The sequence below is a fragment of the Amblyomma americanum genome, chromosome 2 (genome assembly GCF_052857255.1).
Source record: "Amblyomma americanum isolate KBUSLIRL-KWMA chromosome 2, ASM5285725v1, whole genome shotgun sequence".
NCBI lineage: Eukaryota > Metazoa > Arthropoda > Arachnida > Ixodida > Ixodidae > Amblyomma > Amblyomma americanum.
The window spans coordinates 41,600,050-41,625,532 of record NC_135498.1 but is presented as its reverse complement, the minus strand read 5'-3'; the positions used below and the strand labels follow the sequence as shown (position 1 = coordinate 41,625,532).

The following is a 25,483-nucleotide window of genomic DNA, read 5'->3' as shown; positions in this document are numbered from 1 at the left end:
TTCCTCTCTCTATCCACGACGTCTAGCAAAGTATTCCGTTCCCTTCAGTCGCACATCAACTGGCCCAATATTGAACTCTCTTCTTCTTCTTCGAAGGCAATCACCATGCCCAACTAATTTGGCCAAAAATGTTGAGAAGAAAGCCCTCCCGAAGTAAGGATGTGGGATTCAGCCAGCTTCGCGGCAATGTATAAGAAAGTTGGGTCAACCGAGTGCAAATTACTACAATTTGGTCTGCACAGGGCTTGACAACAAAAGTTGAAGCTCTGCCCCCCATCTTCGTAAAGAATCAACTTAAAAAAAATGGCCCAGCCAGCAGTTTCCCAAAGTTAAGAATCTACAGTGAAAGTACAGTTGTCCCAAAAGTAAATCAGAGCATCCAGGTACAGAAAATCTTTCGTTGCAGCCACTATAGCAACATTTGTGCGCATAGTGGCGACTTCCATGACATAGAAGGGGTGCCTCAATTGCCAGTACAGCATGGTTGGCATATCCGGCTGAGCATTGCTATACTTGTGATGCAAGTCTTATTAGTGCTCCGAGCTAAGCAGCACAATTTTTGTATTGACTTGCGCTCAGTTTTAATTTAAGGGCCCTTGTACAGACAGCAGGCTTGCAACCTGTAGGCACACCATAGAAAGGTCGAACCTCAAAAAGTACCCGACATGCTATAGCTTTGTTCAGCAACTAGTGAGCTTGTTTTCAGTGCAGAGATATCTTTTTCCTGCAAGATGAAGTGGACGCAGAAATCCTTTTGCATATGAACAGCTGCAAGAAGGAACAAGGGATTCAAGTTATGGAAATAAGTGTTTTTCAAATGCTTTTTAGGCTCTAGGTGAAAATTGGTGAAGACACAGAATTGGGCCCTTCCACAGACAGCATAAAGGACCAATAAACATGCGTACTTACAATGAGGGGATAAATACGTCCTGTCTCAGGGACAAAGGCTCTCCCTTCCTCAGCAAAAAATGCGGCAGCCACTGCTAGCCATGCCCGACTGGCGCAGTACTCAGCTCCACCCCTCAAGAACGAATACTTTGTTTTTGTGGACGTGAGAAGAGAGTCTCGGGCCACCCAAAACCGCTAGCTTGCAGTCAAGGCAGAGATAAAACAGTGGTCTAATCAGCAGAGCGAAGGTTAACCATCTCCGAAGACTGAGAAAATTGGGAGGGTGCCTCTATTTGCTGATGCTCGAGCATGTTATGAAAGACGAAGATGACACAATGGACATGTGGCACATGATATAGAGCTGATAAGGCTTTTAGACCCCCAGAAACAGGTCTCAAACCTGTTGCCTATGCTATGTACTTGGTACCATTTAGGCACCATTCCAGTCAACCAGCTTTGACGGGTCAGATATCAGCATGTGAAGTTAAATTCTACAGGAATGTGTGTTAAAAAGAAGCCATTTCAATCACTTGTGAAGAGCTTAGTGTAGTTTAGTTTATGGGGTTTAAAGTCCCAAAGCAACTCAGGCTATGGGGACGCCGCAGTGGAGTGCTCCGGATAATTTCGACTACCTCGAATTCTTTAGCGTGAATTGACATTGCACAGTACACGGACCTCTAGCATTACGGCTCCATCGAAATGCGACCACCGCGGCAGGGATCGAACCCGTGTCTTTCGGATCAGCAGTCGATCACAATAACCACAGAGCCACCGCGGCGGCACTGCATCCCCAACACTATAGCATGTTTAAAGGCTACATTCTAAATGCAAAGTTCAGTGAAATGTACAGCATCCAACTGCTACCATTTAACAAATGTAAATAAAAGGCGCACTTTAAAGCTCAGCCAATGGAGAAAAAGAGAACACGAGCATAGCGTGGAAAGGCTGTGAGGAGTACCAATTTCTATCCACGACTGCAATTTTATTCCTAAAAGAAAAATAAACACGACGAGCTGTTTTAGGTGAAGTTGAATTTGAATGACTGTACAAAAAGCTTAGCAAAACTATGCTGCTATTTGCACATATGAAATCTGTTCCATTCCCTCGAGGTTTCACGAAGGAGCCAGCAGATGGAAGTAATGCACCATTTCCCAGTGTGAAATTTGGAAGCAAATGAAAAGGCTTGAAATTAAACTGCAAACCATAAAATAAAGCATGGAAAAGAAAAAAACAGGAGTCACGCTAGAAGAGAAGATGACAGCAGAGTTGGTTAGGGATAGGGAACAGACAAGAGTCAGTGATAAACTAGCTAAAATCAACAGTAAGAAATGGACATGGGAAGGGTGTTCAAGGTGCTGACCCTCGTAATTTGTGCAGTTCCCGTGGCACACTTATCACCCTGTTGTTTCATATGGACAAAGCAATTAACCTTTGTACTCTCATGACTTTCCCGATGCCAAGTTTCTCATAGCATGCAACAATTTTCCTTACTGAGCTGCCATCCAGAACAAGCTTCAATGCTGATGACCTATTCCTTTGAAGGAGTACAGACACCAAATTTTGGTAGTGTTCTTTCTCTGAAGTGGCACAAAAGGTATTAGTGAACCTATAATCAAAATACTTTTCTCAAGTTTTCATTTCAACAGGCAATGGTTGCCATGACATAAGGGTTCACTTCAGGCCATGGAAGGTATGTAGACGTAGCAATATTTCAGCTTCTCCTTCATCCATTGTCATTCCTGTTCTTCGAGCAGGCTAGCGCAGGTGTTTTACAGAGTTCAAATAATGAATCGGGCTAGACTGTAGCTCTCTAATGCATCCCTAGGCCTGAACAGAAATGCGACTTCGTAGTCACCGTTTGCCTGTTGGAACCAACACAGTAACAAGAGAGATGAAATTTAAATAAAAATTATTTAACAGGCACACAAGAATTTCATGTGATTATCTAACTACACTTAAGTTTTCGTACCACCCCAAAGAAGAAAAGACAAAAACCAAAAATCTTTGTGTCCATATTTTTATTTTAGCATACACTTACTTTCTGACTGCATGCATCCAGATTTTAAACGAGCAAATTGCTCACAGCCTCACAACTTCCAACAACTGAATGCGCATGTTAGTCCCGTAAGCAGAACCACATAATGCGCAATCCTCACCACTCAACAAAACTGAGACAGGTCGCAGACAAGCACAAGGGGGCATAATCGGAAAACCCAAGGCAACCGTACTCCTACGAGGAACATCTTTGGCCAATGTAAACAGCTTCTGTTTACAGTGCAGCCAGCTTCGCTTCAAGGCCCTTCTTTTGGCACTTTTTGTCTGCACGTATGACGATGGCCAGCTGGCACGTGAAGCAGCCAAAAAGGGAGAGTGGAAACGTGCCGCCTAATCAACAAGCACAAGCTCTCGCACAGGAACTAACTTCTCCCACTGACGGCACTATCAGCTTACAATACAACTCTCATGAACTATCAATAGCAATGAGTGCCCAACAGAGTGATAGCCAGCAGGCAGTGCATCCGAAGCAAGCCAAATGCTGCACGCAATATCAGCGCTCAAACAATGAGATGAGGCGCTCGTTCTGTTTTCGTAGTTTGCGCCTATAACAGCTGCTGCTACGAAACAATTTCTAGACAATGGAAACAGAGATGAGATCATCGTCACATGTTTGGCGCAGTCTAACACGGAATCATATCACCATGCCAGGTACCTCACAAAGGAGCGTACACAATGGTACTTGAACTGCTAGTTATGCAAAGGCCATAAAAAGCTAAGGGTTTACGTGGATAAAGAATTTTATTTTCAAGCCATAATTTCCAATCTGAATGAGACAAAACCTGCAGATTTGAGTCAAGACAAAAAGAACACCTGCACGCAAAGGTTAACGTGGCAAGAGAACTGAGGTTCATTGTGAGATCAAGTCTCTCAACTAGTATACACAGCTGGGGTACTGTAATTAACAAAACACAAGGTATCGAACTCGGACTCCTTAGCTCCCGTTTACTGCGCTGTTCCGCACCTTAATCATCGCCGCCATCTTCACATCACTGCAGCGGCCCTGAACTCGCGAAGCGGGATCAGCTGATAGTGCAAAAATAAGACCTGAACGTCACGAACCCAAGGGCCCATTAGTTTTAAAGCCTGGGAGGTGCTGATAAACCAGTCGTTGAGCAGAGAACCGCACGCCCGCAAAACACGTGCGGTGCAATGCTACGTGACCTCATCGAGCGCACATTCGTCGACGGCAACCAGTTTCCGGACACGGCGACGTTCCCAAAGTAAACACCAGGCAACGTCGCTTCCCAGGAAACGGGCGCACGGTCGACCGGGGCCCCGTCTGCCGAGCCACAGGCGCGCGCGCGCACACACACACGTGCCCAGTCGCGCGCGCATCTACACCAACCCCGATGTTGCTCAAGATTTTTGTTGCTACGAGCTCTCCCCGCCTCGGTGCTCTAGGCCACGTGCTGGAACGACCGTTAGGAGCGCCTGCAGCGTCTTGGGAAGCAACAAAGAGACGCCAGCTTCTCCCCACGCAGACGTCTGCGCGCCCAGTCTGCACGTCTGCGGAGCGCTGGCGATATGCGCATTCGTGTGCTCACGTGTCGCGGTTAGGCAAGCACGGCGTGATAGACACTGCGAGCGTGCAAGCAACGAGCAGGGTAGCAGCAGATCATCATCCCCTGCAGCGCTGTAACATGACTCGCCAGAGGTTACATCACGGGCACAGTTTGCAACAGTAGCAGTTGGCGCGCCCCATGCGAGTTGGCGACGCTTGCGAACTGCGAAGGGGGTAAAAGAACACAAAGAAAATAAAAATCTCGTCTCGTCGGTTCTGACTGCTGTGGTTGCAGGGGTTTGTGTCGAAGGAGTGATCCAGCGCCACGGAGCGAGTGCCGCAACAGCAGTCATGACTGTTGTGAAATTATCACGAGTCAGGTGCGCGGTTCCAGGTAAAGCCAGAACGGGACACGAAACCTAAAGCGCGCGCGCGCGCGTTAATGCGCTGCACACAGTTGGGCCGAAATCATTAGGCCTAGGTATGAATAAAAATGCAAAACGAAGGAGTGCACATTCGTTTTCTTGGTTCCCTGGTGCAGCCTTGCATGGACACCGCTAGAGGATGGCCACCACTAACAGCCACAAGCAGTCAGGCCTCGCAGACGGCAACTGCGACGCGGAACAGTTATCGTCCGCCAAGCGGGGAAGCGATGCTCAGCACCGCCGATAACGAACGCGTATCCAAACTTCACGCTACGTCGCTCGGCTCAGGCACTCGCCACGGCGGGCTTCCTGTGTTTATTCTGTCACCTCTGAGCGCTTGCTCGTACAGGTACGCTCCAGGTGAGACAATGAGAACGCCTTCAAATGGAACGCACGCACAGCAGACGAGCCGATCAGGAGCATCAGCTGATGGACGCGCACACACTGCCCATTCGTTTCCGTATCGAAACGTGCCATCCGAAATGAGCGCAACCAGCACTGACCCCTGCCAAAGGGGCAGCGATCGCAAAACGCTACTTGGCCATAACGTTCCGCGCAAGCATCAGCAGAAATGCCCCGTTAGGAACGTAAAGCTGGCACTTAGCAACAAAGGAGGACCGAGATCGCGTGCTGGAACAACGCGCCAGCGTCGGCGGCAGAGAAACTTTTGCGAAACCGCGATGCAGCGCTTATCGCGGGAAAGAAAGTTGCCAGAAGCAGAGACATTCGTGCAATTTCCGAAAGCGATAATGAACTGCGTAGCGGATTTCTGGCGAGTACACGTTCGCGATCAGCCCAGCGAAGGCGCGCAGCACAAAGGACGACGCCGAGTCGTCGCGAAGCGACTCTCCCTTCTTTTTTGTGCTTCCTCGCACCAAGGCAGGACCAAAATTAGATCGGAGTTTCCAACGCGGAAATGCAGCATTGCGGACTGGTCCTGAACGCAACGGTACGAGCTGTGTCCCCAAAATCGGGCAGCGACAGCAAAGCCTCACGACGCGGGCGTAATTACGTTTGCATAATACGCAGATATCCGGAACCGCAACAAAGCAGACCGCGCAGAAAGCAGTCGCGAGGGATAGAACCCCCGCAGTCGCCAAACGGGTTCCCTAATCATCTTACGCAGCCGAGGCATCGAATACAATACAGTAGGACTGCTGCAGGGATGACAAAACAAAGAAAACGTGGGGTGACCATCCTCGCAGCAACGGTTTCGCCTCCCGAGGGAGGCTATAGCGACCGTGGCCCTGATCGTGGCGGCCCGCGGGCTGTGGGCAACGAGTTCCAAGATCACCCTACCGATCACCAGCACCACACAAGGCGCTGGTCGTCCACACCAGACAAAGGTCAGCAGCAAAGCCAAACAAAGACCCGCTAGTACGAGCTCGGACCTCGCGTAAACAGAAAGCTCGCTCGGATCGGTGAGCACCCCTCGCTTACCAGCCGCTTGTCCGAGTGTAAATCCATGGGTGGTCGCTAGGCGAGACGGCGTATCCCGGCGATTTGGGCACTGACAAAAGACCGTTTTCAGCGGGAGACACTGCGTTGTTTTGGTCGCGAGGAGACAACCAGCTGTTCCTTACGCGAGCGATTGCGCAGATGCGTGTCAAAAGCGGGCCCGTTCGGCGCAGGCAACAAACAGCGACCTCGGCGACGCTACGGGCCGGAGCAGCCAATGGGAGCTCCCGCCGGGCGCTCTGGGCCGTCGCAGAGCAGGGCATTGGCCCTCGGGCGAAAGAGCCGCTCGCGGGGGAACCGCGCAGGACCTGCTCGCCCGCCGAAGGCGCCTTATTTTCGGAGAATTCAAACAAGTTGTTTTTCGTGGGTGCCAGTGGTTAGGGGAAATGAACCAGCTGAGGAGTCATCATCATTCACGAGAAAGAGAACAACCTCCTCCGCGGTTCCACCGCGATGCTGGGGAGCGCGCGCACCGTGCTCGCGCTCGCTGCTGCTCGCGGCTCGGTGTGCAGTTTCGGGAAGGACCCTTTTCCGTCCTAGTAGCTGGGAGGGTTCAATGTTCGCGCCTCCGCGCTCGGGTCGCGTTAGAAGAAGCGGGAGGAGGGAGCGGGGGCTGCGCAGCTACGACGGTGGTGGCAAAAACCGTTTCCTTTTCCTTCGCTAGGTTTTTCGTCGTTTTTCGCAGTGCATTTATTATTGGTTGCACTTCTTTTATCTGCACCTCCTCCTGGTTTCCAAACGCGGAGAAAGCCGCGCTCAAGCAGGCTCAGGAGCTCCGAGCGCTCGCCTTCTTTTTGCTTTCGCTCCTCCTCTCTCTCCTAAGCCGTGACAAACCCGAACGCCACTACGCGAACCGTGAATCTTGAGCGTGTACTTCCTCTTCTGTCGGTGCGCGCGCAAAGCAAGACCAAGTATGGGAGCGGAGGGGTGCATAGGTGTGCACGCATGGCGGGAGAGCAAGAAAAGAAACCGTTCTTTTGAAGCGGCGCTGTTTACCGCTCCCTCCCACCACCCCACTCCTGTGCTCGGCCATTCATAAAAAGCCGTTTGGCCCCTCCTAGGTTATTTTCCTTGTGCGGCCATGAACGGCAGCCTTTCATTGAGGGACAGGGCATGCCAAACCATTTCTTAGGCGCCAATCTTATTGTATTTTTCGGCGTCGTTATGCCCGCGAGCGTGCAACTCACAAAACTATGGTTTGTAGCCTCTTTTAGTGCTCGGTTTCCAATGCTGTTAGTCGCTCTACTGAAAAGATCGAACCTCATGCACTGTGTACCAGCCAAAGGTAACAAAAATGACGAGGTATCTTTTCTAGAGGTGAGCTCAGTTTTGGCGCCAAACCTGCGTGCTTTGTTAACGCGAGCACGTGTTTTATGGCAAGGTAGCATAAAATTAGTTAACGCAGCCAATATAGAGCGCAAATTTACTAAATTTGATGTGTCGTGGATATAGTTACGTTCTTGCTCAGTTTGAAATGAATCTTACTGCGCAAATAGCATTGTGTTTGAAGTTCTTTTTAGAAAAATGCGTGCAATGCTGTGTCGTCTGCTTGCGCCGTTTCAAAGCTCCCAGTATCGTGCTGCCATCTTTTGTGTGCTAACAAAACTGCCCAAAAATTACGACAAATTTTGAAAAATAAAACATCATTCGACTGATTATAAATTCAAAATAATACTTAGCAATAATAATAATAATAATACTTACAGAGGTGTTATGAGGTAATGAGAAGACAACTAAATTTCTATTGTGCTGCTCTCTAGTTGACACTACGTGAAATAAAATGAAGGCATGGTTCCGATGGCGCCCGCAAGTCGTCGCGGTCCTTACGCGGCCCTGTTGCCGCCCTGTTGAAGCGAATTGTGGGCGAGATGAAAGAAGAGCGGGAAAAGCGGACCCAGCTAGAAAAACAGGTTGAAGCGCTCAGGTCGCGGCCGGCTGGGCACCCCAGTTCGGAGAAGTGTCAGGTGGGGGACGAGGCTCTCGATCCTACAGTGCTGTAGCGCAGCGAGCATTGAGTGAGAAAAATGAGAACGAAATGAAAAAGGTTAAAGCGGGCATGGAAACTCGCGACAATAGCGTACAGCGGCAGGAGAGTCAGCTAGAGCGATCCGGAGGTCAACAGATGGAGTTAGGAAGCGAACGGTTGGGGCGCAGGAGGGTTCTGGTGGTCGGGGACTCGAATGTAGCGAGGGTTGAGGGAGGCGTTCTGACGGCAGTGAAGGCAGACAACGGGTGCAGGTGGAGGCTCAGTCGGGGAAGTGCATGGTGGATGCAATGGCCAGAGCCCGGGAGGTGGTGGTGGGCAGCATGGATGGCGAACACCTTGTCGTCATCCATGCTGGTCTCAATGATGTACTGCAGGGGAGGAGCCAGAATCTTGAGACGCAGTTGGAGGTGGGGATGCGTAGGCTTAGAGAGGCCTCTGAGAGTGTGCATGTGACCATATGCACAATCCCAGAGGTCCAGAGGCAGGCTCGCGAAACGGAGAGGGTCGTTGAGGCTAATCGGGTAATTAGGCTATTGAGTCGACGACTAAGATACGAGGTGATGGAGGTCAACAGGGAAGTGTACGAGGTTAGGCCCCACCCTTTTGCACAGGATGGCATCCACTACGGTGGTGCCACTGGCAAGAAGGTGCGTAGTAGGATAGGTCGCCAGGCAACAGTTTTTTTGGGGGGACCCAGAGCTCTGAAGGAACCAGTGTAGAGAAGGAAGAATTAAGATCAAACGGACAATGGAACCATAGGGGAAGAAAGAGACGCAAGCGCCAGGGCCAAGTTAATTCAGATATAGGTTTCATTAACATGCAAAGTGGCAGGAATAGACTGAAATGGGAGGAAATAGAAGAACAGTTAAGACAGGAGGAATTAATGGTATATGGTTTAGTGGAAACACATCTTAGAGACATGGAGCAACCACCCTGTAACCCAGACTACGCATGGGAATATTGCAATAGAACAGAGGGCAGCAGAAAGGGAGGTGGAATTGGGGCATTCATTCATAAAAGTATGAATTTTCAAAGGGTTAGACTGGGATGCAGGGAACATTTATGGCTAAAAGGAACAGTGGCAGGCAAGCAAACACTCCTTGGCTTTGTATACCTGTGGACAGGGGTTAATGCCAAAGAGGAAAACAGGAAAATGTTAGAATGTATTGCAAGCGACATTGATGAGGTAGTAGGACAGGGCGAGATAATTATATTAGGCGACATGAATGCACACATAGAAGACCTGGATGGGTACATGGATTCGACAGGAAGCATGCTGCAGGACATGTGTGACAGGCATGATTTAGTTGTATGCAACAGCACCGAGAAGTGTGAAGGGCTCATAACATGGGAGGCGGGGAGTCTGCACTCGACGATAGATTATGCACTAATGTCACAGAGGATGTATAATATATTAGGGGTAATGAGCATAGATGAAGATGGTTCCAGAAGTCTAGGTAGTGACCACAAGCGTATCAAGTTGAGCTTCAGAAGAAAAAGCAATGTAGGACTGAAGCAAGATGAACAATCAGGGGGGAATTTTTACTCAGAAAAGCAATTGGAAGCAGCAGCCAAACAAATCGAGAAAGTAATTTTTGAGGATAGTGAAACAGAATGGACTTATACCAAATTAACTCGATTACTAGAGCTAGAGCTAGCTAAGGTGCGAGTAAAGCTAAAAGGGAAAAGATGCAAACCCAAGAGTTGGTGGGATGAGGACGTCAAGAGGGAAATAGAAAAGTGCCAGGAAGCGTCCAGGGAACACAGATATTCCAAGAAGAGGGGGGAATCAAAACCCGAAGTAGACAAAAAATGGGATACCTTCATAAAGTGTAGAACGGACGTATCCTATTTGATTAATGAGAAAATTAGAAGAAAGAGTGCCCAATGGATGTCAAAAGTAAATGAAAAGGATAGAAAAGCAGCCCAAAAATTCTGGAAACATCTAAATGCAATGAGTAATAAAACTAGGCTAGAACAAAGGTTTATTGTTACAGATGAGGGTATTCGACTAGAAGGGCATGAAGCAATAAAACACATAGGAACAAGGATGACGGAAAAATTTTCAGCAAACACGTGGTACATAATTTATCGAAGGAGGACAGACCGGTTACAGCAATAGCTTCACTTGAGCAAGGAGAGTGGGAAAGGGCAAAGAAGGCTCCTAGTGGCACATCAACAGGGCCAGATGGTATCCCGATTATGTTGATAAAGAAGTTAGGAAGTTAGAACAAAATGATAGTGGATGAGAAAGTCCCCGATGAATGGCGATTAAGTAGAATGAACATGATATATAAGGGAAAGGGGGACAAAGCAGACGTAAGTAACTATCGCCCCATAACAGTGACATCTGTGGTTTACAGGATGGTGATGCAAATTATAAAGAATAGACTGCAGGCTTGGGTGGAGAACGAGGGGGTGTTAGGGGAACTACAGAATGGGTTCCGGAAACAAAGGAGGTTGGAGGACAATCTATTTTCATTGACACAGTGTATAGAAATTGCGGAAAAGGAGCATAGGCCCTTATGGCTAGCATTTCTGGATATTAGGGGAGCCTATGACAACGTTACTCAGGAGCATTTGTGGGACATACGGGGCACATTGGATGTGGAAAATGGAGTAATTAATCTTTTAAAAGATATATATAGAGGTAACAGAGTGCTCATAAAATGGGAAAAAAATGTATCAGGGCCTGTAGAGATACAGCGGGGGCTTAGACAAGGATGTCCTCTGTCCCCTTTGTTGTTCATGTTGTACCTGCAAGGGTTGGAGACCAAGCTAGAGGGGAGCGGACTAGGCTTCAACCTATCTTTTTTCAAGCAAGGGGAATTGATTAAACAGACATTACCGGGACTAATATACGCGGACGATATAGTGATAATGGCTGACAACAAGGAAGACCTGCAGAAGTTGTTAGACATATGCAGTACAGAGGGAGATAGATTAGGCTTCAAGTATAGTAAGGAAAAATCTGCAGTCATGATATTTAATGAAGAGGGCGGCGAGCATAGAATACAGGAGTTCGTGCTAAATGTAGTGAATGAGTACAAGTATCTTGGGGTGTGGATAAATAACAGTGTTGAGTATCTGACAGAGCATGAAAAATATGTAATGAATAAAGCTAGTAGGAATGCAGCTGTCATGAAAAATAGGGCACTGTGGAATTACAATAGGTATGAGGTGGTAAGAGGGATCTGGAAAGGGGTGATGGTCCCTAGCCTGACCTTCGGGAATGCGGTCCTGTGTATGAGGCCAGATGTTCAAGCAAGGCTGGAACGGGGAGTAGGGAGGTTAGCTTTGGGAGCACATGTCAATACACCAAATCAGGGGGTACAGGGTGATATGGGATGGGCGTCTTTCGAGAGCAAAGAGGCTAGCAGTAAGATAGCATTTGAGGAACGATTGAGAAAGATGGAGGAAAAGCGGTGGGCTAGGAAAGTTTTCAGATACCTGTATATAAAGAATGTTGACACGAAATGGAGAAAGCGAACTAGAAAATTGACAAGCAAATATCTGGACAGCAGTAAGGGGGCAAATCAGCAATTATCGGTTAAGAAAAAGGTTAAAGAAACAGAGAGAGCTTTGTGGAAAACAGGGATGCTGACGAAATCGGCACTGGAAACATACCGGACCTTTAAACAGGAAATTGTCAAGGAAAATATCCATAATTGAAGGGGAAGTTCTTTGTTGTTTGAGGCCAGGACTGGAGTTTTGCGGACTAAGACGTATAGAGTCAGGTACCAGGAGATAGACACTTTGTGCATTGCGTGCGGAGAGGAGGAGGAAACGGCTGAACACTTGATACTTTTCTGTAAAGGGCTTCACCCTACAGTGGAAAGCAGCGGGGCTGACTTACCCAAGGCATTGGGGTTTAGGGATAGTGAAGGGAAAGTGGATTTTAAGAGGTTAGAAGTAACCAAGCGAAGGTTATCTGATTGGTGGCTAAAAGCAAGACAGGAGTAAAATTTCACAAGACATGGCTAGGTGGCTTGAGCCACCGCCTGATGTAAAGGGTTCAGCCGTATCCATCCATCCATCCATCCATACATCCAGCGTGTTGGGAATGGACGCAGAGCTCAAAAATCTGGCTTTAAGATGTTCATTGATTTCGCCGAGATCTCCGTGGCAACAAATGCAGAAAGCCTCGCCATTGCTGTGTGCTGATGGCACATGCGTCAGGCACTCATAGTTACGGATTCTCAAGAACCAAAGCATCACAGACAAATGTGGGACAGCAAGGTTTGGTTTTATGTAGGGGTGTGCGAATAGTGCTTTTTTCCAGACCGAGTCGAATACGAATAGTGTAGCTTCGCTGCCGAATCGAATACGATTAGTTTAACCAGGGGCCCCGGAAGAGGGTGCGCGGCTCCCCCGTTAAAGAGCACCTGCTGAGCCTCAGACTGCGCCATGAAAGACATGTTCATTAGCAGAAGGCAAAAGGCTTGAGAATCGCACGATATTCGCTTCTACTGCTTCTGGTCCCGACATTCGCCGCCCTTATGGATGCCCACGACCCTGGAAAGATAGCGATTTGTCTTTAACCACTGTATGAGCCCTCAAGGAGACCCTCGATCCTTCGAGGGCCTTTGGGGTCATTTTGAATAAATTAAAAGTAAATAAATGAATAAATAAATCTCTGCTGTGATCACGTTTCATGCAATGTTCGAGCCCCCTTCTCTTTGTTTTGCTCTGAAATGCGCTGAATTTTTGCTTTGTAACGTGTTCAAATTTTTTTTGTACCGCTGCACTGCACTGCAAACTGTACAACGAAGCTGAGGCCTCAGGTGCTACAGGCCTTTTGCCACAGCTCCCTTTTTCTTGGTTAGAAAGAAATAAAGTATTTGATTTAATGAATAAATGGTGGTGGTGATGATGGTACGTGTTTATAACAGCAATTTTTTCGATCCCATGCAGTAGAAAAATATAGTTCAGATGCCACAGAGTTCAACTAAAAAACGAATTGGATACGAATCGAATAGCGATAGGACCGAATCGAATACGAATCGAATATTAGTACAGTAAATAGGAGATGATCGGTAGCTGTAGCGGCAGGGCCGACACGCACCGCGAGACGAGAGCGCGAACTGTTTGCGGCCGGACCTGTCCTTGCCTGCTCTGCCCGGCCTTCACAACCGATATTCTTCAAATAAGGCCCGTTTCAGTACTAATGTTCACTACCTGTGCGAATATTCGACCGTCGTACAAAACAAGCAATCTAGTGAAACATTGAAGCGCCGGCGAAGGTGCTGCGCATGCGGTATGCTATATAACTAAAAGACGCTACACTAATCTCCACTGAGGGGTCGTAGCATGAAGTCAGTATATTAGCTCTATATTACCGTAAAATTTTACGCATAGGAAAATTGCATTTTGCTCTTGTAGACGAAACAGAAACTGGAGTAGGCGACAGTTCGCATATATGAGCCATGGACTAAGAGATCAGGCATCAAGGAGGGTCTGCTCTGGAAAGAATTGGGTTTGAAGGTCTGCCGCATCGTTCATGCGTAAGCATTTTTAACGCGGCCACACGAATGGACCGCATCGCTACGCTGAACCTTTCATCCTGCCCATACTGGCAGGATGGTATATATACGGCGTTGGTACATGTGCGTCCCATTTTTAGAGCGAAAGCTCTACTACTCCCGTGCAAAGCTGAACGTAATGTGGCTATAAAATTTGACCTTCAAACCAGGAGGAGTGGAGGCTTGTCTGACGTCATGCCACGTGACTCACCACGCCTCGCCACAGCTGCGCGCGTTGAGTCGATGGCGCTCGTTCGCCTCGCAACCATCGAATCACGTGACTCGCTGCGCCTAACCACAGCTATAGTACTACCACGGCCGCTCAATGGCAACGCACTTGGTGCGTTGCCATTGAGCGGCCGTGGTACTACATACAGCTGTCTATGCGAAGCCGATGGCACTTTCGCAACTGCCAGAAATCGTGTAACGCTCCGTTCGCTATACAAAAGCGTGTAACGTGTGCTTACTTTAACAGAGCTTTCGCTCGTTTTAGGTTCAGCCGGGTTGAAGTACAGCTGATTTTGGAACAGCCGTATAGACGATATACGGCGGGCATTATTCGAACCCCGTGTCAATTATTCGAAAAGTTCAGAACATATTTGATTCATTACTAATATTTTTGAACATACTATTTGTTTCAATCGGACAGTCAAATAGGAGGATATTCGATTCGCTATTCGAAATTTTCGAATATTCTGTGTAACGTCCCAAATCAACTCAGGCTATGAGGGACGCCGTACTGAAAGGCTGCGGATAATTTCGACCAGCTGGAGTATTTTAAAGTTCACAGCTGACATCGCACAGAATACTGCATGGTCTCCCGCATTTCGCCTCCATCGAAATGCGATCACCGCGAAGAGTATCGAACCCGCGTCTTTCGAGTCAGCAGCCGAGCACCACAACCACTGAGCCACCGCAGTGGCGGTGGGACAGTTCATTCGATCGATGCTCACAACAAAACACGACTTCGGCACATATGGTAATGATAGGCAGTGAATCGACCATTTCGCCAATCGGCATGAGTGAATAAGTTACCGTTTATTGAAGAGGATGGTGTATTTTCAAATTTATGCAGTTTCATGGTTAATTTTGTGCCTGAGTATAACCTGATCGAATGTTAGCTGACTGCGGTGCGCTCCATCGCAAGGTTTTCAAAAATCGTTTTTTATATTTTATCTCATAGGTTTCTCGTTTAATGAATACACGTATCAGCTTGCACGAGCTTATTTGTGAGTATGATTTCAGCGCAGTAAAAGTTAAATTTACACAAGCTGCAGCGACCAGCGTTTCTAGCTTTTCATTTTTTTTTCTGAGGCATCCATGACTAAATTTTATGAAATTCCTCGCGCAGACATTCGGGCAGAGCCATCCATGACTAAATTTTATGAAATTCCTAGTGCAGACAATCGGGAAAATCTGCCCGAATGTCCGCGCGATGAATTTCATAAAATTTAGTCATGGATGCCTCTGCCCGAATCTTCCCGATTGTATGCGCTAGGAATTTCATAAAATTTAGTCATGGATGCCTCAGAAAAAAACCAAAAGCTGCCATCATCAAACTAAAACCAACCACTGAAAAAGACCATATACGATCAGTTAATTGTGATACCGGCCGCGGTGGCTTAGTGGTTTTGGCACTCGGCTGCTGACCCCACAGTCACGGGATAAAACCTGCTCGCGGTGACAGCGTTTCTATCTAGGCGAAGTGCCAAAATGCCCGTTGCTGTGCGATTTCAGCAGGTAGTCTAAGAGCAAACCCCCACTACGGCGTCCCTTATATATAGTTGAAGAATTTGGTTTAAACTGAAAATAATACAAAAAAATTCTAAGGACGATTATGATTCTCCCTAATGCTAACTTTGAGTGCAGCTGTCAGTGTCTCAGGTTCTTTAGGCCCATTGTTTTGGTTTGCTGGGTCGTCGGCATGTCTGGCGAAGATATTAGTTGATGAAGACGACGATGTGCAATGCACAGCGCGAGAATGTGTTGCTGGAGGAGCCCTTGCGGCCCCTTGGCCTTAGTTTAAGCAGTCCGCTCTTGCTATCATTTGGTGCCACCACATTTGGGTTCAGCCACAGATCTGTTTGTACCGCGCTGTTCTAAATTTCCTGCTAGAATCTCACCGACTGCCATGCTAAGTGCTACAAAATTTTCTTTTCTATAAATTACTTAATTTGGCTTAAAAATTCTGTTTCAGTCCCTCTCTTCATCATCATTATTATTATTACAAATTTTGAAATCAAAACCCTTCTTCCTTTTCTGTTCATGAGGAAGAATCCTCCGGTGTTGTTTTCCCGCGTGCTTTTCATTCTTATTACCTGAGTACAGGTTAAAAGCCACCCGTGTCTTGGCCGATCCCCTAGTGTGGGTATGTGCCATCTTTTGATAAGCTAACAACAACAACAACACGAGGCATGAATGGCTCTCATGTAGTGGCCAGCGAAGCTGATCTGTTCGCGGGGCCGTTGGTTCGAATCTCAGTCGCGGCAATGTTTTTATTGATTATTTATGATTTGGCTTGGTTACACCGACGGCTGTGACATGGATAAACACACGCTAAATTCAACTTTTAAAATTTATTTATTTATTTAGCAATTATGTCCGGTATGTATCACAGGCCTTAGGCAGGAGTGGGGTACAAAGATTATACAAGTACAGACAAAAATACATTGCAACAGAATCAAAAAGCGAGCAAACAGTCAAAAACAGTCCTCCGGTGCAAAACTGAACAGAAAAGCAACACAATCGTGAACATAGCGATACACTTTCCGCGAAAAGATACATTTGAGCCCTATGCTTTGTTCAGGGGTTGTAGAAGCAAGTTCACTGTCTCACAACTGGCCGCGTTTGCAGGCAGTCCATTCCACCAGCGATCGGGAGAGGAAAAAAGAAGTACTTAAAAACATTCGTTTCACGCGGAAATGCTTCGTTGCTTTAATGATAGGAGTGCGTAGGGCGACGCATAACGGGCTCAACTAAAGTACCTTCATCTATTTTTATTATATTATGAAAATATAAGTAGAATAACCTTGATCTGTCGTGATGACGTCGCATACCCAGCTGTTCAAGTTCTGCAGTTTGCTACAAGGCTGTTGGAGATGTACAATCGAGCCCGCTTGTAACGAATCTGTCAGTCATGTGGATTACATTCGCTGTATCCGAAGTTCGTAGTAGGTGGACTTGCCCCATTACAGCCAACAAATACTAAGTCAGACAAAAGTGGCATTTATTTCTTTAAAACATCCGCTGTGGACATCTGTTTTGCCAAAGCAGACCCTATCAAGTCACGGACGAGCCATGGCCACTGTAGGGACGCAATAATCCCAGTGGCATTTGAGGCGTTGACGGGAACTGGTGGCAGGCCTGCATCCTCGTCTTCGATCCTCCAGGACATAGCAGCAAAGCTACTGCAGCGTATGTGCGTGCAGGGTCTACAATATGCGTCATCCCTGTGTAAATTTCTTTAGTGCATTGGGCTTCAAAGGAGACGCACCAACTGTTAGGCTCTTTAGCAAACTTTGCGCGGAAGTACAGCTGCATAGCCCTCCAGACCAGGTGCCAATTAGCACTTAACTGAACACGATATACTGCCTGGTTTAAGCTTTCATTGATTGGTGCGCACCGCTCGGCTGCTCTAACAATTAAGGGTAACACAGACTGATCTCGACGCACTGCCAGCACACGGCAACAGTGCAGAAGGTGGAGATCCGACTGGGCAGGCGATGCACGCCATGTGACAGGGTGCACGCCAGCAATTCACACCCCCTTACCAATATTCCGACCTCTCAAATCGCTGTCATTGGTGCATCACAGGCCGTGCATAGTATAGCTCCGCTTTCAACGCTGCTTCTGTCTCGTGCTTACCCCATGCTTCTGCTTCCGCTTGAGGAGCTTTGCCCTGCCGCCATACACGCACACACCGATTGACCTTATAGCATGACGAGCCGCGCTTGGCCGGTGGTTACCTGCAGTTTCAATACTGCCTTTTTTAAAATTCATTTTTAGTGCGAAAGCACTCCTTCACTAGCAAAGCTGAAAAACCCGAGCGCCCCCTAGAGGGAGTGCGCATCGAGGCACCCTACTTTGGTCTAGTGTTCGACATTTTATGGAGCGCCAGCGGCAGAGGCCTCTTCTTTGTGGCATCTGCATGTGCACGCAACCACGTTTCTTGCTTTTCATCTTAATTTACACCCTCTCTCCACTCGGCGGCAGCTGGCGCGATGCCCTCCTCCCATGGCTACAGCTGACGCGACGCTCCTCCGAACTTACCCGAGTTACTCCGAGGCTTCACTCAAGATTCTTGGTTGGGTTTGGCACCGTTGTGTAGTGCTTTCGCACAAATATAATATTAACTTCATTAAGCTTATCAAAAGCTGCCGCTAAGTTTTGAAAAGTTATAATCAGATGTTGGTTTTACGGGGTTTAACGTCCCAAAGCGACACAGACTATGAAGGACGCCGCAGTGGAGGGCTCCGGATAATTTCAACCACCTGGGGTTCTTTAACGTGTACTGGCGTTGCACAGTGCACAGGCTGGCCTCTAGCATTTCGCCATCATCGAAGTGCGACCACTGCGGCCGGTTTCGAGCCAGCGTCTGTCGGGTCAGCAGTCCAGCACCATTACCACTGAGCCACATTGGCGGCTTGAGCTTCAAAGAATACTACTGTAAGGCATGGGGAGGGCAGTGCAATTTGCAGAACACAAAATTTGGAGTTATACTTGAATTTACTGAGAAGGTTGCTCAATGTTCTTTATTAGAATGGATGTATGCAAGGGCATGTAATTGCAGGGTGGTTGAGAGAATGAAAGGTTTAACATTTTATCCGAAGCAACCAACAAAACTGCTGCGCATTGTTGTACCACTGGTAATGCAATGCCTCAGACAGAGCAGCTTTGTTGTTGGAACCAGCACTGAGTGCTGAAAAGAGTAACGACAGAAATTCTTTCCTGGGTGCAAGGCACAATGATGCGTGTGGATGCTCGAAGTATAATAGTAAAAAAAAAAGAAGACAACAACAACTTTTTGAAGCAAGCTAACCAAAGAACTACTCTGCTTTTGAATTTTAATGCACAATATGTCAGGAAAGTGAATTTAACAAACAGCCAGAATGTGCTCAACATTTTGTGAAGGAAATGTGAAAAGTGCTCATGTGCACTAAGCAATTTCACACAGTTGACATAAATTAGAAGCTCACAATACATTACAAGAAGAATATTTTTTGCCTGTAACAATAAGTATTTTTTTTATTTCAGTAGCCATGAATCTTGCAGCTTGTTATCATGAACACCTCATGTAAAGAGATAAGGCTTAAAAAAACACAAACACAACAAATAAGCTAGCTCAAAGTGGTCACAAACCACTGATATTCTGATAACCAAAGCAGATGAAAAATGGTGTTAACACAATATTTCACAAATATTATGCCATTTATATCCCGCAGTGACAGGGCTCAAAGAAATGGTAATGCAGATGTGAGTGAACTTTTTTGTTAGTTTTCATTCCAAACAACAGAGGACTCTTAAAGCCTGGAAACTAATGCAAGACACACTTTCAGGCTGAACACCTATTTGTCTCCACTCCTTCTTGCCACTAACACAGCCAGAATAAACACAAAAATTTTCACAGGAGCAGGTTTTCCTGTGCTGTCATGCAAACATTTAGAGGTACAGTGATTTTAATGTGTGAATTTATAATGGATGTCACAAAATATAGCCCTCAGACTGCATGAATAAAAAAAAAAACAATTGTTCACCCTTTTAATCTCCCAGATCTTTTCATTGAGGCAGGCTGATAACTGGTACCAGTGATAAATATTGGGCATAATGTTTTTGAAAGTCTCTTTTCAACAGGAAGTGATGCTATCCACGTTTATTTTCACTCATGCAGTTTACAGGCTTAGCAGGCTCACACTCCTTGTTAAGGAAATACTTAGTGACTGTCTGTGTGCGTTGATAAGGGCACACAGTTATCATTTTCTGACAAGGTTGTCTAAATGAACAAAACTTATGTAGCTAATGCCACATGTTAGCTACCATCACTTTTCATAAGGTGCTCAGCTAGCATGTAGCCAGCTGGTTGTATACAAAACGATAGCTAAGGATAAACATATTGACTAAGAGCATCATGGAACACTGCCTTTTTTGTTACGTCTCCTCGTGGTGTCTCAAACTGCGCCTGTCCCTGAACGTCTCTGGGCACAATTCCTTTTGTGTGACCTCATATGTCACCAAGAGATGAGTTTTCTTTAAAGGCCATGGGGCACAGCTGGCATTGACATGGTTTTTCACCCGTGTGGATACGGATGTGTCTGACCAGGTCACTCTTTACTGCAAATGCGCTGCCGCAGTAGTCGCAACGATATGGACATTCACCCGTGTGAGTGCGCAGGTGGCTCACCAGTGTGTTTTTTGCAGCAAAGCTGTTTCCACAGAGCTCACAACGGTAAGGACGCTCGCCCGTGTGAGTGCGGAGGTGTACCTTCAGATGAACCTTTCCTGGAAAGCTTTTACCACAGCGGTCACAATGGTATGGGCGGTATCCGGCATGGGTACAGAGATGCTCCACTAGCTGAGATCTTTTTTGGAATCCCTTGTTGCAGTTGGTGCACTTGTGCAGCTGCTTTCCTGCAGGTTGATCCGAGTGGTTACGCTTGCTGGTAGGAGTAGATTCCATGCAGTGGCTCACAGGGCGCCTTTCACTGGTTGAATCTTTCACAGGAGGTGTTCCACGTCCGCTCTGGGTGATGGCTGAACCTGCGTTTGAAAAGCAGAGTGCTGTCAATAAAATGCAGGAGTCAACAGTGTACTGCTTGCTTGGAGCTAGCGATAAAATATGAATGCGGAGGATGCCCTCATCAACAGTTGTGAATGCTTATCTCAAGTTTTATTCACTAGACTGGACTTAAAAACAATTCAGACCTATATCAAGATATCCGTACGGAGAATTTGGCATGTAGTTTAAGGAAACATTTAGGCTGCAAGAAATGTCATCAGTGCTAAAAAAAATTGGGTAGCATTTGTAATCTATGCAGTCACCGCCTTTGACCTGTGCACTTGTACGTATTACTGGCATCATGACAGACCCTGTCCTATTTCCACACAGGTGGGCTTAATAAGTAAACGAGTGGCCGGACGCTACGCTCAGCACAAAAAAATTGCCATTTTTTCTGCTTTCATTGCTCCTCAGACAATGTCTAAGTGGAGGTCAAGGCTAAAGGCTAAAAGCCTGATAAAGGCTTCGGCCCCTGTATAAGTTTTAGTGCGGAAATACTGTTTAATGGTGTCAAACCAACCAAGAATCTTAACCAAGAACAAGTAACTCTGGTAAGCTCACATTAAACCTGTTTCACATGTAAGCAAAAACCCTGGCGACCACTGGAGCGCAAAAACCTGTTTTTGAGTCGCGGCGGCGAGGTTCCAAGTCGGAAATTTTCGCTGTGACGCGCCGCTCAATCACTCATTCGCTTGCATGTGAGCTAGCCTTTAGTTCAGAAGAGCGTCGCGTAAGCTGTAGCCAATGGGAGGACGGTATCATGACCTCTGCCGCCAAGTGGAGGGAGGGCGTGAAGATGAAGAGCGAGAAACGCGGTTGCATGCACATGCATATGCAAGAAAGAAGAGGCGAAGAATGAACAGATGCTTTCGCATGTATACTCTAACTACGCTGAAACCCTAAACACTTCTTTTGTGTCAGGGAACAAAACTCACAGGGGTGACAGTTTGGTCAGCAGTACAGATATCACAGAAAACAACTCTCCAAAATATCAAAGGCAAATATTGTCACTTACCACAGTTCTGTGAATTGGAGATTCTGTATTCTTCATGCTGCTCTTTGAAAGACAAGCTACAGGAAAGCACTTGCGAAATCCTTACCTTCTGAATTCTGTCTGGCGAGTATGCCAAGCTTGTCGTCCCTGGTGCTCAAATCTGCATCTGAAAAGCCAGATCACAACTAAGGTAAGACTCCACAGGCCACCACTCATTTGGTGTTATGTCAGGTCGTATATATTCACTCACCTGAGCATTAAGAGAAGTCAGTTTTAAATCAAACATTTGGCTCATTTTCGCATGCACAGAAAGAGGTCTATACTTAAAAACACCACTGCTTACAAAATTTATATAACTATTGGAACAGAGTCAACAGCCATCGCATTGACCAGTGGACTTGCACAATTACTGACTTCTGGAAAAGGAAAGATTGTGTGTCTGCATGCCTATGCAGGTGCAAGAACTAACGAGTGTCAGTTATGCTTAGTGAGGCAACACATTGGTACTGCACTCTTTTTTTTTTTATTAAACCTCTTATACCCTTTGTACTGCCCACAGGGAAAAATAAGCACTGCTGCCGGGAAAAAAATTTTGTCAGGGGGCTTAATTGCAGTCCAGATTACAGCTGGCCACAAATGTGGCCAATATACCAAACATGGTGTTCCCCTTGCAGTGTCTCCAGGAGTGCAATTAACCAAGCCAGTAGGAGCATATCTGAAACTGCACACTACGCTCTCTTGAGTGCAGTTAGAGCATACCACATTTACTCGTGTAAGGCCCGCAACTCTGGATGAAACATTCCGGGCAAAACAGTCAACACCAAGTTTCTCAATGCGCTACTGGATGTTGCTCAGTCACTGAATGCGCTTCTCTGAAAGCAGTTATAAGGTGGCCGGCTTTCCCAATACTGTGGACGGTACAGAAGCAGCCCATTTCTGGCCATCGGACAGCCCCAAAAGTGACAGCTGATGACGACAATGATGAATTTTAATGGCGCAAGGGCAGCTTTGGCCAAAGAGCGCCATGGCCCAAGGTACTGTAGTTTACGCAAAGTGGGGTCAAAGACCCATTTCCAAGCATTCCACCCAGCAGAAGCCAAGCGAAAAGCTTGCTTATTGTATCGCAGGTGCAGACACAGTGGCACTGCAAATCGGACACCACACCTCCTGCATGAGGCAGATGCTCCAATTACTAGGCCACTGCTGCAGGGGGTGAGAAATAGTGAATTAAAGTCGACTTGTCACCAGCGCTCTTGCATTATTCTGAGCAGAATCGCAACAACTCTACATTGCTTTTACAGGCATTTTGCGATGCAGGAAGGCTTGACTCGTGTAAGCCTTGCACCTAGGCAGAACAAAAACTAAGCAGTGAGGATCTTACACGAGTGAATCTGGTAAATATGGCACTGCATTTTGCAACAAAGTACAGCATCAATAAAGCACGTAGATCCACAGAAACATTAAGCAAGCAATTTTTTTGAAACTGCTTCACATTATAATAAAAAAAATTTCTAACTCAAAGTCTATAGCCCCATCATGAATCGAAACCCATGCATGAATAGGAGAACATCATTCAGCATGCTCCGATATATATAATGTCAAGGTACACTGCACACAGCAAAATGTCGCCTGCCATTAAAAAAGCCACAAAATGAAATGAAAGATGGCAGAGTGCAGGCTAAATGCACACAGCAACAGACTTTTTTGACAGTGTCAGTATAGCTACCCGCATGAAGACAACAGGTCTATCACTTGACCAACCGCAAGGAATTGCAGTGTAATCTTCAGAAACACCAAAAAATGCCCATAAACCAATGAACAGTGGAAAATACAATGCAGAGTAGAATTCGTCACACAATACTGAACGCACAAGTTTTGCAGAGCTACAGTCTACACAAAACCCCAGACCAACAGAAAAACAAGAGTGCAAAGTTGTGCACTGCAGTCGCACTGAATGACAAAGCATTTGTAAATATTCAAGGTCGTAAAGCACTAGAACCAAGATGATGCATCAAACACAGAGGCACCGAAAGGCTAATGGTTCCAGTGCATGCAATTCTTGCCCTTGAGAAAATAAGAGATTTCAATTCGCACTCATTACAGAATGATCACACAATGTCCAGCAAAGTTGCATTTTTATCGAGAGAGCACCAGTTGCTCATGTTTCTTTTTTTTTTTTCATTTTTGCGAGCCACAAAGTGACCTGATGACTGTTTTCTAAAAATGTGCAACATGCCGTGAATCGGACAAATTTGTCCCATAGTCTTCTAGTGCCCTATGACCAGACTCCTTGCCTTATCTCTATACTCCCGCTTTCATGAAATGAAATTGGTTTTGGAGGAAAGGAAATGGCGCAGTAATTGTCTCACATCTCGGTGGACACCCAAACCCAGAGTAAGAGAAGGAAGGAAGGTGGGAATAAAAGAAGAAAGAGGAAAACGTGCGTACTCCAGAATAGTTTCAACCACCTGGGGATCTTTAACATGCACTGACATCGCACAGCACACGGGCGCCTTTTTGCACTTCGCCTCTGTCGAAACCCGGCCAGGTTCAAACACGGGAACTCCGGCTCTGTAGCCGAGCGCCCCAACAACTGAGCCACCGCGGCGGATCCGCTTCCATGGAGTGCCTGGTTTGCCTTGGATCAGCTGCAAGACCAGCTGGCCCTTGCGCGCCAGGCACGCTCTCTTCTTGGTGCTTTAGTCTGAGTGACCAAATGAACCGATTCTAATACTATTACAACTAAGTGCACACCGCAAGAATACACAGGTGGCAGGCTGCACTTGATTGTTGCATGCGGTTAGGTGTTCTGCACATACCCCAGCTCAAGTGGGAATCACATTCACAGCTTAATTTAAAGTGTTCAAAAAATGTGTGCTAATGGTTTCTGCTCCACGACTCTCGACACGACATGAAAAAAAGCCTGGTGCCCCCTCACACCAGTAACAGCCACCCGCTATTCCGTCCTTCCCTTTTCTTTCTCACGTCATTGTCTTCCTTAAGGAAAGAACCCTGGTTTGCGAAATGGCCTTAATAAACAAAATTCTTGTTTTGAGGGCGATGTCAATTTCCCTTGTCTTCTAAACCCCTGTAATCCAAGCAATTATACCAAAATGATTTCCACCCCACTTTGTGCATAGACGCAATGTACTGGGATCACTGCACATGGAATTCTCCAGGTTGTGAGCATGAATAATTGGAGTCGGGGTAGGTTGGCAGGGGTGGTATCGAAGGTTTCTTCCCCTCGCACCGTGTACGCATTGGCTTATCAATTATGGCCTGCAAAATAACAGAGAAAACGAGCGTTACAACAAAGAAAACACAAATGCCACAAGCAGCGGTGCTAGTGTGCGTTTATATAACTGACAACACACAAAGCAGAATAACGCACACCTGACTAGACATTCTGTCATCTTTCTTCTGCAGGCACAAAATGTGAAATTTTCCTAGCCTTCTAAACCCTTGAAATCCAAGCAATTACGCCAAAATGATAAATTCCACCCCACTTTGCGCATAGACACAATGTACTGGGATTACTGCACATGGAATTTTCCAGGTTATGAGCATGAATAATTGGAGTCCGGGTAGGTTGGCAGGGGTGGTATCGAAGGTTTGTTCCCCTCGCACCGTGTACGCATTGCCTTATCAATTATGGCCTGCAAAATAACAGAGCAAACGAATGTTACAACAAAGACAACACAAATGCCACAAGCAGTGGTGATAGTGTTGGTTTATATAACTGACAACACGCAAAGCAGAATAACGCACACCTGACTACACATTCTGTCATCTTCTGCTGGCACAAAATGTGAAAGGATATGGAACTGAGAAAAAGTGCAGCTGGCATTGTGCTGTAAAATATGAGTACAAACATTTGA

The 25,483-nt window shown here is 46.6% G+C and overlaps 1 protein-coding gene and 1 long non-coding RNA gene across 2 annotated transcripts in view; both read right to left on the bottom strand.

The window, feature by feature from the left end:
• Ypel (Yippee-like) overlaps positions 1-6,500 on the bottom strand; it is a 31,433-nt gene extending 24,933 nt beyond the window's left edge. Inside the window, exon 1 of the mRNA XM_077654041.1 lies at positions 6,313-6,500. The gene's annotated coding sequence lies outside the window, so the exon portion shown is untranslated. The remainder of the gene's footprint in view (positions 1-6,312) is intronic.
• A 9,900-nt stretch (positions 6,501-16,400) lies between these two features.
• LOC144121090 (uncharacterized) lies at positions 16,401-23,126 on the bottom strand. The gene is made up of 2 exons (XR_013312531.1): positions 21,712-23,126; positions 16,401-20,592 (listed from the first exon to the last, which is right to left on the bottom strand). It is a non-coding gene; the product is annotated as an uncharacterized LOC144121090 (long non-coding RNA).
• Between the last annotated feature and the right edge of the window lie 2,357 nt (positions 23,127-25,483).